This window comes from Cyprinodon variegatus, unplaced genomic scaffold, assembly GCF_000732505.1.
Source record: "Cyprinodon variegatus isolate N-32 unplaced genomic scaffold, C_variegatus-1.0 Scaffold73, whole genome shotgun sequence".
Taxonomy (NCBI): domain Eukaryota; kingdom Metazoa; phylum Chordata; class Actinopteri; order Cyprinodontiformes; family Cyprinodontidae; genus Cyprinodon; species Cyprinodon variegatus.
Window position 1 is genome coordinate 1427413 of NW_015150526.1, and position 12541 is coordinate 1439953.

General features: G+C 38.0%; 1 protein-coding gene across 9 annotated transcripts in view; it reads right to left on the bottom strand.

Moving 5' to 3' along the window:
* The window catches only part of znf521 (zinc finger protein 521), a 123477-nt gene that overhangs the window by 74423 nt on the left and 36513 nt on the right, over window positions 1-12541 (bottom strand). The window lies entirely within an intron of this gene.

The window sequence follows — 12541 nt, forward strand, 5'->3', positions numbered from 1 at the left end:
GAGCTATAGGACAGGGGTAGATTTGGAGAGGACACGGAAGAGGAAATGGAGACGCAAAATATCCTATTCAAGGCCAAACAGGTGCAGAGACCAGGCAAATAATAAAAAAAGGTCTGTATTCTTTTTTTTACAATTAGTTGAAAGTGTCCCTACATGAATTGTCTCACTGCCAACATTCCAATTCAGTGACTCATTGTATGCTGATATGAATGGAAAACACAGAAGGTTACTTTCTAAAGGTTCAAAGGGTTACAGACCACTTCTTCCCGCTGCTGAAATCTAAGTGCTGTGAACTTCCTTACCCAAATAACAACTTAATCACAACCCTTTAAAAAAAGAAATAAAAAAATCTGTGTCAAAAGGCCATAAATTGGACTGGAAAAAAATAAGAGGAAACTGCTAAGATTTATGAGAAGGATGGAGGAAAAGCATACGCTCTTTCCAGGATCCAACCACTTTCCACTCTGAGCTGAGATATCTAAGTCTCTCACCCTCTCGTTTTCTCGCGATCTCCATGTCTGTTGTTTTTTTTTGTTTTTTTTTCTGTGAGATCTGCCCTTTGTCAGGATATCATGCCCTCTCTGAACACTTACCCCCATCAGGGCCTATCTTCAGGAAACAGATGGGGTCGGAGGCCATTCCCTTGCCCCTCCATAGTGCTGAAAGCTGCACATTGAGAGCCCACCTCCACACCGTGGCCCTCCCGGAAACCTCCCACCCCTGGCAAGGCGCCCACTCTACACACACATCTCACTCAAGGAGCGAACCTTGCCTTATTTACTCGCTTTATCTCCCATCCATGTCTCAATGTTTTCTTTCTCTGTGGTTTGAGGGAGGATGAGTGACTCAGTGCGATGCCCTCCTCCACAGAGGGGGTGGATCTGCCCTATCTCGTAGCACCTCTCAGGGTACAGAAGAAGAAGACAGTGCAAGAAAAATGACCTCAGCCAATGCCTTACAGTCAAACATATTGGCTTGGAGACAATAGTATAAAACAAACAAATAAATGGGTCTGTATACAAGGCTAAATGAAATTCTACTGCCTTAAATGAGGATGAATTTGCCTAGAGACATTTCAAAGCTGTCAGGATAACTTTCTTCCATGCTGATGTTTGTTTACATGATGTACATTATTTGTTTAGTGACTTTATTTAATGACAGACATAAATAAAATAATGTCTGCCTATAGCCCGAGGGAACTGCAAGCAGTTCTTGAGTTATATTAATAAAAAATATGATGTTTGGATACTTAAACTGATTATAGCAGAGTTGAAAAAATAAATCTTAGAATTTAACAGTGTACCTAATTTGCACCTACTACAGATCATCACTCTTAAAAACTTGAGCTTTGTGGGTCCATAGATACAAAAGCTTCATTATTTTTCTATCAGTAAATCACAGACATTTCTAAAAGCTAACTCTGCATTGACTTAGGACTCAGTGCTCTCAATGCTGATTTGATGAAATAGCTGTTTGTATCTTAGTTGGGGTTACATTTCATGCAACTGAAACAAATTTTTGAGGAGTGATAGCTAACACTGTTTCTTTCCTTTGTTAGTTGTAAAATAACTCAAACAAATAGCTCAAACAATTTCTGATGAGAGTTTCATTAACTACCCAACATATTTTATTTACGTAATCTTAATTTTGTTTTATACATTTATGCAATTTATGTGAAGATGATTGGAAAAATGTAATTAAGTCTAGGTGTGGTGAGTGGACAATGGGCTTCCCCCTAAGTGGTTCGCCAAATGTCCTTCCCTCAAGACCTTAGTCTTGGTTTGCAGAGTAGTCATTTTTTTCATTTTCATCAGTAAGTTGAACTCAGTTCCTTGAGGTATTTTTTTATTTATTTTTTACTTTAGAAAAATGACAAAAAATATCCTGGCCGTCTTGATTCCTCAATGTGTCCAACTACCATAAACGCAAGAGTACGAGGAATCCAAATAAAGAAATGGGTTCTTTCCCATGATGTAGGCCTTTCTTTGCAAGGTCATAGATAGAATTGAAGGCTAATAGAAATCTTTCAAATTAAAACACAATTTGAGCAAAATTAGAAAAAAAATGGATTTATGGAAGCTAAATTGTACAAAAAAAAATGTCATACTTATAACTAACGATCCCAAGTGGTGAAAGCTGATGGTTTTACCATATACTTCACAATCCTTTAACCTAAACATCATTCCAAAAAAGATGGCGACACATCAATCGGTGCATGCAAGACAAGAAGCCATTTGCAGGAATCACAAGCCAAACTTTGAATAAGAACTGAAAGACAATGAAAAGACAACAAAAGGCACCATGCAGGATGGCAAATGTTTACTTTTGGAACTAAAATATCAATTAAATAAAATGGAAGGGAATTTATTGAATATGTGCAATTATTAATTGAATGATATAAAATTTTAAGCACAATGTATATCCAAGATCGGATCATAAAAAAATAGGCTTATAGGTAAATTTTAAAGCAATGCGTTATTTTGTCCTTCACCTATATACACAGGCAGTCAGTAAAACAACAGCTATATTCTACCAATGCACACAGTTGTCCAAGAAAACTTATATGTGTTCATGTCATGCACAGGCATCCACAGACAGAAAAGCAGTGGCCGAAAACAAGTGTGTGAACAACTGCAGATGAAAGAACAATCTTCCTCTGGAGACAACAAGAGGAAAGAAAGAGAGAGACTTGTTTTCTTTTCCTTCTTCACCCAGACAAGAAATGCCCAGGCCTCTGCAGCAGCCTGAGTAAATAAAAGAACGGGCCTTACTTCCCAGTCTCTCGGGCTGGGGGCCTGTGCACGCCAGCGCTCTCTGTGCTGTTGCCAAAGGGGATGCTGGGGCCTGAAAAACTACACCCTGCAGCTGAAAGGCTGGCTTTGTTGGCCTGCCAAGGCCTTCCTGAGCATCATCAAGCCAACAGCCTGTCACGTCCTGTGAGGAAGACCTCCATCTTAAGGCCTGTCCCTCAATGGGAGTCCCCCTCCCCACACATTTTATTTTTTTAAAGGCCTCCTGTACAGAAAAAAACTCTTAAAAACAGCCCACTGTAGAAAATGATCAAAATGAGCCAAAGCCATATTTATTGAATCTCTAAGAAAAAGCTAACTAAGCTGTAGTACATCAAAGCTGTCTAAAAGGTAAATAAAAAAATATGCTTTGTCTGCAGTTTCTAAGATGTCAATTTCATCAGAAGGACATCTGCGGGCTTGTACCAATTAATTATATCCTAATAGTTGAGGCATAGAAAACATAATAAAAATCCCCTTCTCACACGCAGCCTTCAGTTTCCTCTTAACCAGTCTGAACTCCTCTTTGTGCTTCACTTCCTCCGTGTTCATTTATAGCACCTTCCCCTAAGTAAATATTCTTGCACAAATAAGAGTCTTAATCCAAGGAAAAGGTAAGTTTGCCTTTTTAGTACACAGTGGCACAGCTTTCGAAAGCCCAGAGGAATGCTTATTCATGCAATTAGATATTTTGAGAATGAGCCACATATACAGATATGTTTTCAAGAGATAAAGTCATTATTTATCCTGATGACATTCTTTCCCATTTGGTTTGTGTTACATATGGCAGCACAGCTGTCTAAAAGCTAGAGCTGGAATTGATTCCAGCTTGGAAATATTGTTTACTATATGTTTTTAGCTATTTAAGAAAAAAGCAGGAGGAGATGAAGGATAAACACCGCAGAAAAAAAACTGGTCCTCGTTATTTAAGATTCCATTTACAAAATATGATTTGCTTCTCTTTTTTTAAAACAAAATAAAGCTATGTTCATTTCAAACACATAAAAAGAGCACATTTATAAGGTATTACATTTGTAAGGTGACGGGGAATGTATATCTTATTATAAATACCATCTAAGGCAAGCATTTGCATTTAGCCCCATATGTCTAATCATTTGTCTGAAAAAGTTGCCATATCACCTGATTTGTCGCTTTAAGTCCACTTTTTTGTAACTGAGTCTGAACAGATTATGGTCATACGTTCTGCCACATTCAGAACAGTAATAGCGGTTATGGTGGTGGCAGCAACATGATGTGGGCAGGGTATTCCTAAGGAATAAGTTTAAAATAAGTGTCAACAAACCTAAATTAAACTCTGAATTTAAAAGAACCGCTTAAAAAAAATTAGAAAAAAACCCAAAACTTTTTTTACATATTGCTTGGCAAATGTATTAACATGCTGCTATTAAACTACCACCAAAAAAGTCATGTCACATCTTGAAATCTCTATTAAATTAGTTTCTCAATCAATATGTACTATTCCCTCATATTTTAATCCTGAAATGTTGCTTAAATTGACAGGTTAAAACATTATATATACCCCAATCAGATCCAGATGTCGTTAATTATTTGTTTTCATCTGAAAAGTTGCTTCTTTGGAGAAAAGAGAATAGAACAACCACAAACAATTTATAAAAGCAAAACTATCTACTTGTTGGGGTTTTTTGTTGTTGTTGTTGCTGTTGATGAAAATTGTTTATCCTCTTCTCATTAGCAAGGGGAAAAATATGTATTGGCATTACAGAAATCAAATGTTAATTGCTGACGTCCTTGTCAAGGGTATTTTGACAATTTATCTCTGATTAGCTCCAAGGCCTTCTGATACAAAACCCTCCTTACCATTCCCCTAATCTGTAGCTCCCTCCACAGGTGCTCTTATATATTTAAATTGTCAGTCAGAAAAAAACATGCAAAATTAGAAGACTTCTTCAAATCTAAGGGGCCAAAATTATTTTGGGCTAAACCTTTTATGTTTCTGATCTGTTATAAGGAGAAGGCTTTAGGAAAAACAAAGCATTATCATTCTGAATGCAGGCCATTATTGCTTATCACTGCTGGACAGCTGCAGACAGTGTTTCTATAATTCAAAAAAGGCAAACTCTTATCCAGCTCCAGGACTTAATCTTATCAGAGAATGCATTTTCTTCCGGTTGTTTGTTGCTTTTAGAGCAAACTGTACCTTCAAAAGCAGCACTAGCAAAGAAAAAGCCAGGCCAAACTCTGAGCTGCCCAAACGCATCTCCTTTTTTTTGCTGTAGCAGAGATCTGTAGGTAGCAGTTGTCATAAGAGAAGCGGTTGTACGAGCCCATTTGTGGCACATTGGGGATTGGGGATTCATAGAATAAACAAAAAGCTGACAACTTGTCTGATGTAACACCGTGACCCTGCTTCACATTCAGAGTGGGGGGGCTCTTTTTACAGTTACTGGGAAAATGGTTAGCCTTTCCCCATGAGAAAACGCATGTGTCATCTCAACACTTTTCCCGTTCTGAAGCCCAAATAGGGGCTTGTGTCTGAACAGCACGTTGTCGTGTGCACGGCTCCGATTGTGACACAGTCATTTAAGATCTAATAGTGGAGGTGGTGAAACACAAAAAGATTTCGCATTAACTAAGATGCTTTACACCGTCAGTGATGAAGAGATGGGTGCGGGGGTCTTTTTTTTTTTTTTGTTATTTTCTGATTCTAATTCCAATCTGATGAGCAAATCACTTGTTTGATTCAGGACTGGGAGCTCAGAGAACATAGAGCCTTTTGGAAGAGACCCAGTTTTGAGCTTTACTCAGAGTGTTCCTGCTACATCCTAGTTTATGACATCAAATCTAGCCAAACAATCACTTAAAACTCCAAGAGGTTTAAGCAAACAGGACAGGTGCTTAGTTAGGACTTTTTGCAACATGCAAACAATAATATGGATGAATAAATAAAACAATGTCTAATCCAAGATAAAATTTCCAGCCCCAGATATTGTGTACTCCGTGTTAGGGTGTGTATGTGGGTAGACTCATCCGTCTCTCACTTTTTTTTTCCTAGCAAACACAATATGTTTTTACACATCATTGGGAAATGTCAGGTCCCTCTCCCCCTTTGCTTCAGATCAATCAAATCCACCAAGCTACATTATGAGGAGGGGTCGTGTGAGACAATTGGAGCATCGGTGCAAAAGGATGCCATCTCTTAGTGGACATACTGGAAACAAAAAAAAAAAGTATTGGCTGAAATAGGGACCCACTTCCCGCAGTTTCATCAGCAAGATACTTTGGCCAAACATCACGTACGTCGAAGACACAAGACAACACAGAACTTCAAGGAGAATTGCTCACATCCCCAAACTGCAGTCAGCGGGGATATTTTCATGCCGGGCCTGACATAAAGAGCCAAAACATCAAGCGCTGCTCTGACTCTGTGGTGGGGGTGTCCATTATTCTAGCCCTCATGGCTCCATCTCTCAACCATGGGGAAGCGGCAAACTGTCAACCACTTTGTCCACATTACCCACGTCCCCCAGCTCAGACAGGAGCACTTGGTCACTGTCCCAGAAATCTCAGAGCCCCAGTGGCATCCGGGGAAAGTTAGACAAATGGAAGGCCAGAGGAAGAAAAGTAGGGCGGCCAGTCATCCTTTACAGAATCAGAACGTTGTTTTTTTGTCTGGGATAGTAGGACACAAATAACATTATATTGCAAATATAAGTTTATGCCATGTTTATCAGGATGGACGGTTGAGCATCTGATAATGTCTCTGAACTCTAAATTCATCTTAGTGTGGACTATCTTGTGTTGTGTTTTTAAATCAGAGCAATGATTGTTTTCCAATTTTACCATAAAGTTGAGGACCATTTGTACCAAAGTTAGGACATTTTGTTGGTCCACACCTCCTATTTTGCTAGTATTGAGGTTTAGGACTAAGGTAGGGGTTTTTGTTATGCTAGGTTTACAGCTCTTTCCAGGGTTAAATGTCTATTCTCTGCAACATCATGCAGAGAATAGACTTACTTATGGGCTCTGAGCCCTTACGCTTTCATAGTATATTTTTTTCCCTGTTTTTCAAAATATCTCTCGATGGCCAAAGAGCAGAGATTTCTACAAGTCATGATGCTGGTCTCAAATGATAAAGCAATAAAAATAAATAATCTGCCTATAACTCAAGATTAATGTTGGTCAGAATTCAAATCCTCTGCTGTTTGCACTTAGACATTATCTGGCAGCATTTAATTGAACATGCAAAGAACTGCTATTAGCTGCTTTCAATTAGTTTTGAAAGTGTCATATTTATAGTTATGTTTAAAGAAAGAGATTTTAATTTTGTGGGGAAAATGCTATGAAAACGAATGCAAAAAAAAAATAAGAAGAGAGGTGTCAAACATTTCGTAGAGGTGTATTGATCAAAGCACATTAAAAATGTAAGATTCTAGCCGAGATGCAAAAGAATATGTAGATCTGAACCGTGAATGATGTGGAAAGACTTTTTGTAAGCAGAGAACGGGAAGTTTATCAGACTCCATCGGAAGAAGCTAAAAACCGGGCATTCTTAAAAAAGAAAAAAAACGATAAAGATGGGGAAAAAAGTCTTGAAACTTAAGTGGAGGTTAACCTTCGAGCTAGGTGGCATCGCTAAACTTTGTGCCATTAAACTAACAATGAAAGTCTCCATCTAATAAGACATAGACTGAGCTGTCTTGCAAGAAATGTTCAGGCTCTGATTGCTCCAAGCTCGTGAAGACACACTCCAAAAGACTTGCAGCTGTAATTAATTCTCTTAGAATAATTAATAGGTTATGTCTTTGAAGCACTGACTTAGAGTGCTGAAAAGAAATGCAGCACACACCTTTTAGCCTTATTTGAAAAAAAAAAAAAAAAGAAAATATAGAATCATTTTACTTTCAAATCCCATTCATGTTGTGGTTCTAACAAGACTAAATGTGAGAAGGCATTAGGGTTATTAAGACTTTTGCAAAGCACTCTTTTTGTGAGTTCAAAGATGAAAAATATGAACGCCTTTCAAAATATATATGTTTTTAAATAATTAAGTTCTAAGGGCTTTACAAAGCAAATCAGACCTAATTCCAATCCAATCCAATTTTATTTGTTTAAGAACTTATTAAACAACCACAGCTGACCAAAATAAAGTACAGAAAAAAAGAACAGATAACAAAACAGCTAAAACATGGGTAAAAACAACATTTACACCATGAAATAAATAAAATGGGGTAAAAGATCAAAGGAATAAAAGGATAAAAAATAAAATAAAGCCCACTGTCTTGCTAGGTGTAAAAATCCAAAGAGAAAATGTGGGTTTTGACAAGAGAAGAGGCCTGATGTGTTGAGGAAGTACATTCATGGCTTTAATAGCAAATAAAATAATTTTAAATGAATTCTAAAATGTATGGGCTGCCAGTACAGTGAGACTAAAATGAAGCATGTTTATACGAGTTGCACGGTAGCACTTGAGATATTCTTCCTACAACTGAGCAGGTTGTTGGTGTGTAGAGGAAAGGACAGTTGACCACTTCAGGTGGACTTTGCACAAACAGGAAGGAGGCAGTTCCTCTGGTCTTGGCCAGACCAGCAGCCACAGTGAGCCTCCCAGGGGGAAGGAGGAGGATGACAATCTGTCCCCCAGCATGGTTCTTCCCCGCCTGCCTCACTGCGTGAGCTGGCTCTGAGGGAGCGCTGGGCCAAGCAGGACTAGGCTGGGCAGAACTGGTCTGGTCTCCAGTAGGTAAGGAGGCCTTCATGTGTGTTTGTTAGTATGTGTTGTTTCCTCAGTACTAATGCAGACCGGACAATAGCCAGTAAACAGTCAACTAATAAGTCAGCTGTTTTACAGGATGTGATGTGCTTCCACCGCAGAGCTTACTTTTTTACATTTACCCACATACTGAATCAATAGCACGTGGCTTATGTGATAAGTAAAAAAAAAGAAAAAAAAAACAACAAAAAAAAAAAACATGCCATTGCCTACTAAATATCCACATGGCTGCTTCATTACAATAGGGTCTGCTCTAAAAGTTCAAAAAGACACCATCTATAACTTGAAAAATAAACACAAAGATAAATGTGGAGATCTGGTTCTTGTAAATGGAGCAAATTAAAAGTGTCCCCTAACCAGGAAAAAACTTTGATTTAAATCTCAAATTCACATTGCCTCAAAAAAAAAATTTGCCTTCTAAAACATTTATTCTGATTTTTTTTTTTTTATAGATGTTGCAGTTAAGCATAAAATTGTAATATTGACCAAATGCAAGTACCAAATGCAAGTAAATATAGAAAGTACTTTTTAAATGATATAATCTATTAAGTTGCAAAAGGCAACCCAAACAACAAGGCCATAAGTTAAAAAGTAATTTCCCCATAATGACAAATGAATTGAAATACTAATTGCTTTTTATTTCAAACACTACTATCTTAAAGTCATCCAACCATATTCTAAGCATATGTAAAGTAAAATATTGGAAACGTCAGACTTTTTTTTAGTACCGTAAGTTGCCCTGCATCTTTAGCTTTTCTAGATAACCAAAGTTAAAGGTATTGTGCAGGATTTAGCTTGAATTTTTTAAAAGACCCGCCCTATTTTCTTTTTAAAGAACTTTTCACATAGAACTAGATTGCATTGGATATCCTCTCCCTTGAACAAATAACATGATTTTTAAACATTTTTTGCTTTTTGCATTCAAGCCACGGTATTAGTTATATATATATATAAAAAAAAGAATGATCTGGAGCATAATTGTGGCAAACTGCAAAAAACTAAAAATATAATGAGGAAATATCTAACGAATCAAGCACTAAGACACAGATAAACCCTCTTGAATCTTAAATGTTTCAGTACTCAGTGACTGGAATTACATTACCAATCACACAAAAGCCTGGTGAAAGTTACATTAACAAAGGCAAGAACTCCCTAGTAATTACCTCATAGTTCAGCCTTAGCATTAGCTTATGTTAGAAAGTCATGTCCCTGCTTCTTGACCCGTGACCTCTGCTTCCACTGATGAATACACTCTGGCTTTATTTGATATTTCTTCAATAGTAGTTCATCTTGTCAGGGGTAAAACAACTGGAAACAGCCCAGAAGGGAAAACATGCATACTGGTGAACAGAACAGGAGGGGAAGAAAAACAAGCATCAACTCAAGCAAGACGGTGTATTTTCATGCATCCCTGTCTTAAATGTCAAGATTTCTTAACCCTCAGTGACTGCAGTGCTGACACTTCTCCAAGGTTCAACAGAAACCGCATTCATTAATAATTAGCTTAGCTGTGAGAACAGAAAGCGCTTTAGCGAGAATGAGCAAGTGCGCGTTAGGCGGCGAAAATTTAAACTTCCTTCCTTTCCTGAGAATCAAATTTCACTACAAGTTCTTTCTTTTATCCTCCTTCATTTCTTGTTTTCCTGAAGTGTTGGCCAAATTCCCGAACGCGTTCCACGAATGAGCAATGCAGACGTCGCATCAGCCTCTCAGCTCCCTCCCGTCCTTAATCATGGCTCTAATACCCTCCAGATGAATAAACATCTTCATCCCTTCTGCGTTTAAAGCCAGAAGGCTCCTCCAGTCTCCAATCCAAGAATGAGAGACAGTAAGAGAGAAAGAAATGAAGAGCTGAAAAAGGAGCACAGGAAAAGATGACAGATGGAAGGGTGGATCAATGTCGAAATGAACCAACAGCAAAGTAACAAAGCTATGGCAAGATTTTCCAGTTCTTCCCATAATTCGTCTGATCTATTTCCCCCTTGACACAATTATCACAGTTGTTCTAATTATTTTCCCCTCTTAAATAGATTCCTAACGACAGACTGTGTTTTCTTTAATGATCGTGTTTGTATAGTGAAGGTTTTAGAGTGCTGTTGTGCAACCTTGTCGCCTCAGACAGTGTCCACAGACTTGTGCAAAAGAAGGGGGAAGGAGGCGGAGAGGGTGGAGGCAAAAGGGGGTTGGTCCCCAGAGAATGGGCCAGGCCCCAGACCAGCTCTGCTTTGGCCCAGTGACTGTGCCAGAATACTCACAACATGTGCGTACAGTATGCAAGCACAAATGGCAGACAGATTTAGGGGTTTGCTTTGTTTCCTCTTGCATTGTTTTCTGCTGCTATCCAGGCAGCTCATAATCATCATATTATATCAGTAAAAAGGATTATGAAAAGCACGCACGCACACATAACCATACATACTAACAAACGGGCAGATGCATCAAAAAGGAAGCAGTTCGCTGCCCTCACCCTGATCTTCATTTGAAGGGTAGGGATGGAATATGAAGACTGAATACAACCAGACAAATGACTACAGGGCATTTTACTTATTCATCCATCACTTCACACTGATTTATTCCTGTTTATCTATTTATCAGCTGACAAAATGGGGAGAAAAAAAATTATTTCCCAGGAACTGCTTTGCTAAAAGTTTGCATGCTAATTAGCCAAGTGGAAAACTTTCAGGGTTACTGTTGAAAGCAAATTTCTTTATGAATACCCTCCTCTCACACCAACACTTCAACACATACTTTTCTTCTTATTTACATAGGCTTTGCACATCTTGGCTTACTAACCATTTACTTAGTTATATGCCACCACCTATTTATGTCTCTCTAAGGAGAGGAACTCAGTATGGCTGCCAAGCAAACTCCTCTAGGGAATTACCAACTATTTGATACAAGAAACTAAAGAAGTTTGGAAGCTGTTCATTTATTTTTTTTCATATTAAAAGTAATAGTAAGAGAGTAAATGAAATATAAGAGGTGAGTTACAAGTTATTACAAGAGCAGAATAAAGGACTAAAGTGTTTTTCGATATTTTTATGTGGATACTGCAATCATTTTGTTCTCTCATCTTGGAATATAGCAATCCAAAGGTACAGCTTACTGTAATAAACTCATTTCAAGAGCCATCATTCAGGAGAGTGAATGTAATAGTCCCCTAATATCAGTTATCACTGACAGGAACATCCATATCAGCTAATTACTTTTCACAGCGCCGTTGTAGATGAGAGGACACCGGCCGTTATCGGTATATGAAGGAGAAGACATAGCTATTTCACCAATAATGGGAACTAGCTATTCTTGCAGTCACTGATATAGAAGAGGTGCACAATGCAATGGTAATAAATCCCATGTCATTCATCTGGGAGCTTACTAGACTATTTTAAATTTCAGGAGAATAGCATAGATAAGGTGACCTTTAATTAAGGCCAGTGTGCAAATAAGTCGACATGTCAGGATGGTTAAGAGATGTGTTTAACATACAACTGGGTAAAAACCACATTGGATAATATTTAGGGATATATCCAGATTGCACAATGATATATGTGATCTATGCTTTCTTTAAATCAACTCCAAAAGCAACTTAACCATGTCAGATTGATTGCTGATGATCGTTTTGCATCTGGTTGTTGAGTATGTTAACAAAGAAGCTTAAGTTTGAGATTACGTGATATTAACCCTGAAAAAATAATGAAGCAAATATAGAAGTAAATTTCACTGGAAGTTTGACATATTTTGTCAACCGAAACAAAAACCTTCAGTGCATTTTGATTGCAACTTTTGGGTAGAGGGTCTTTTATTCAGCCATCTATTTAGAAATAGGGGAAGATGAGTGAAGCTAAATACAGGACAGTTGCTGAATAAACCTGTTAGAGGCTGTAAAAAAAAGTATTAAAAACGTTGTGATGTGGATTGTACTGGACAGAGAAATATATTCTAAACTATCCATCCATCCATCCATCCATCCATCCATCCATCCATCCATCCATCCATCCAT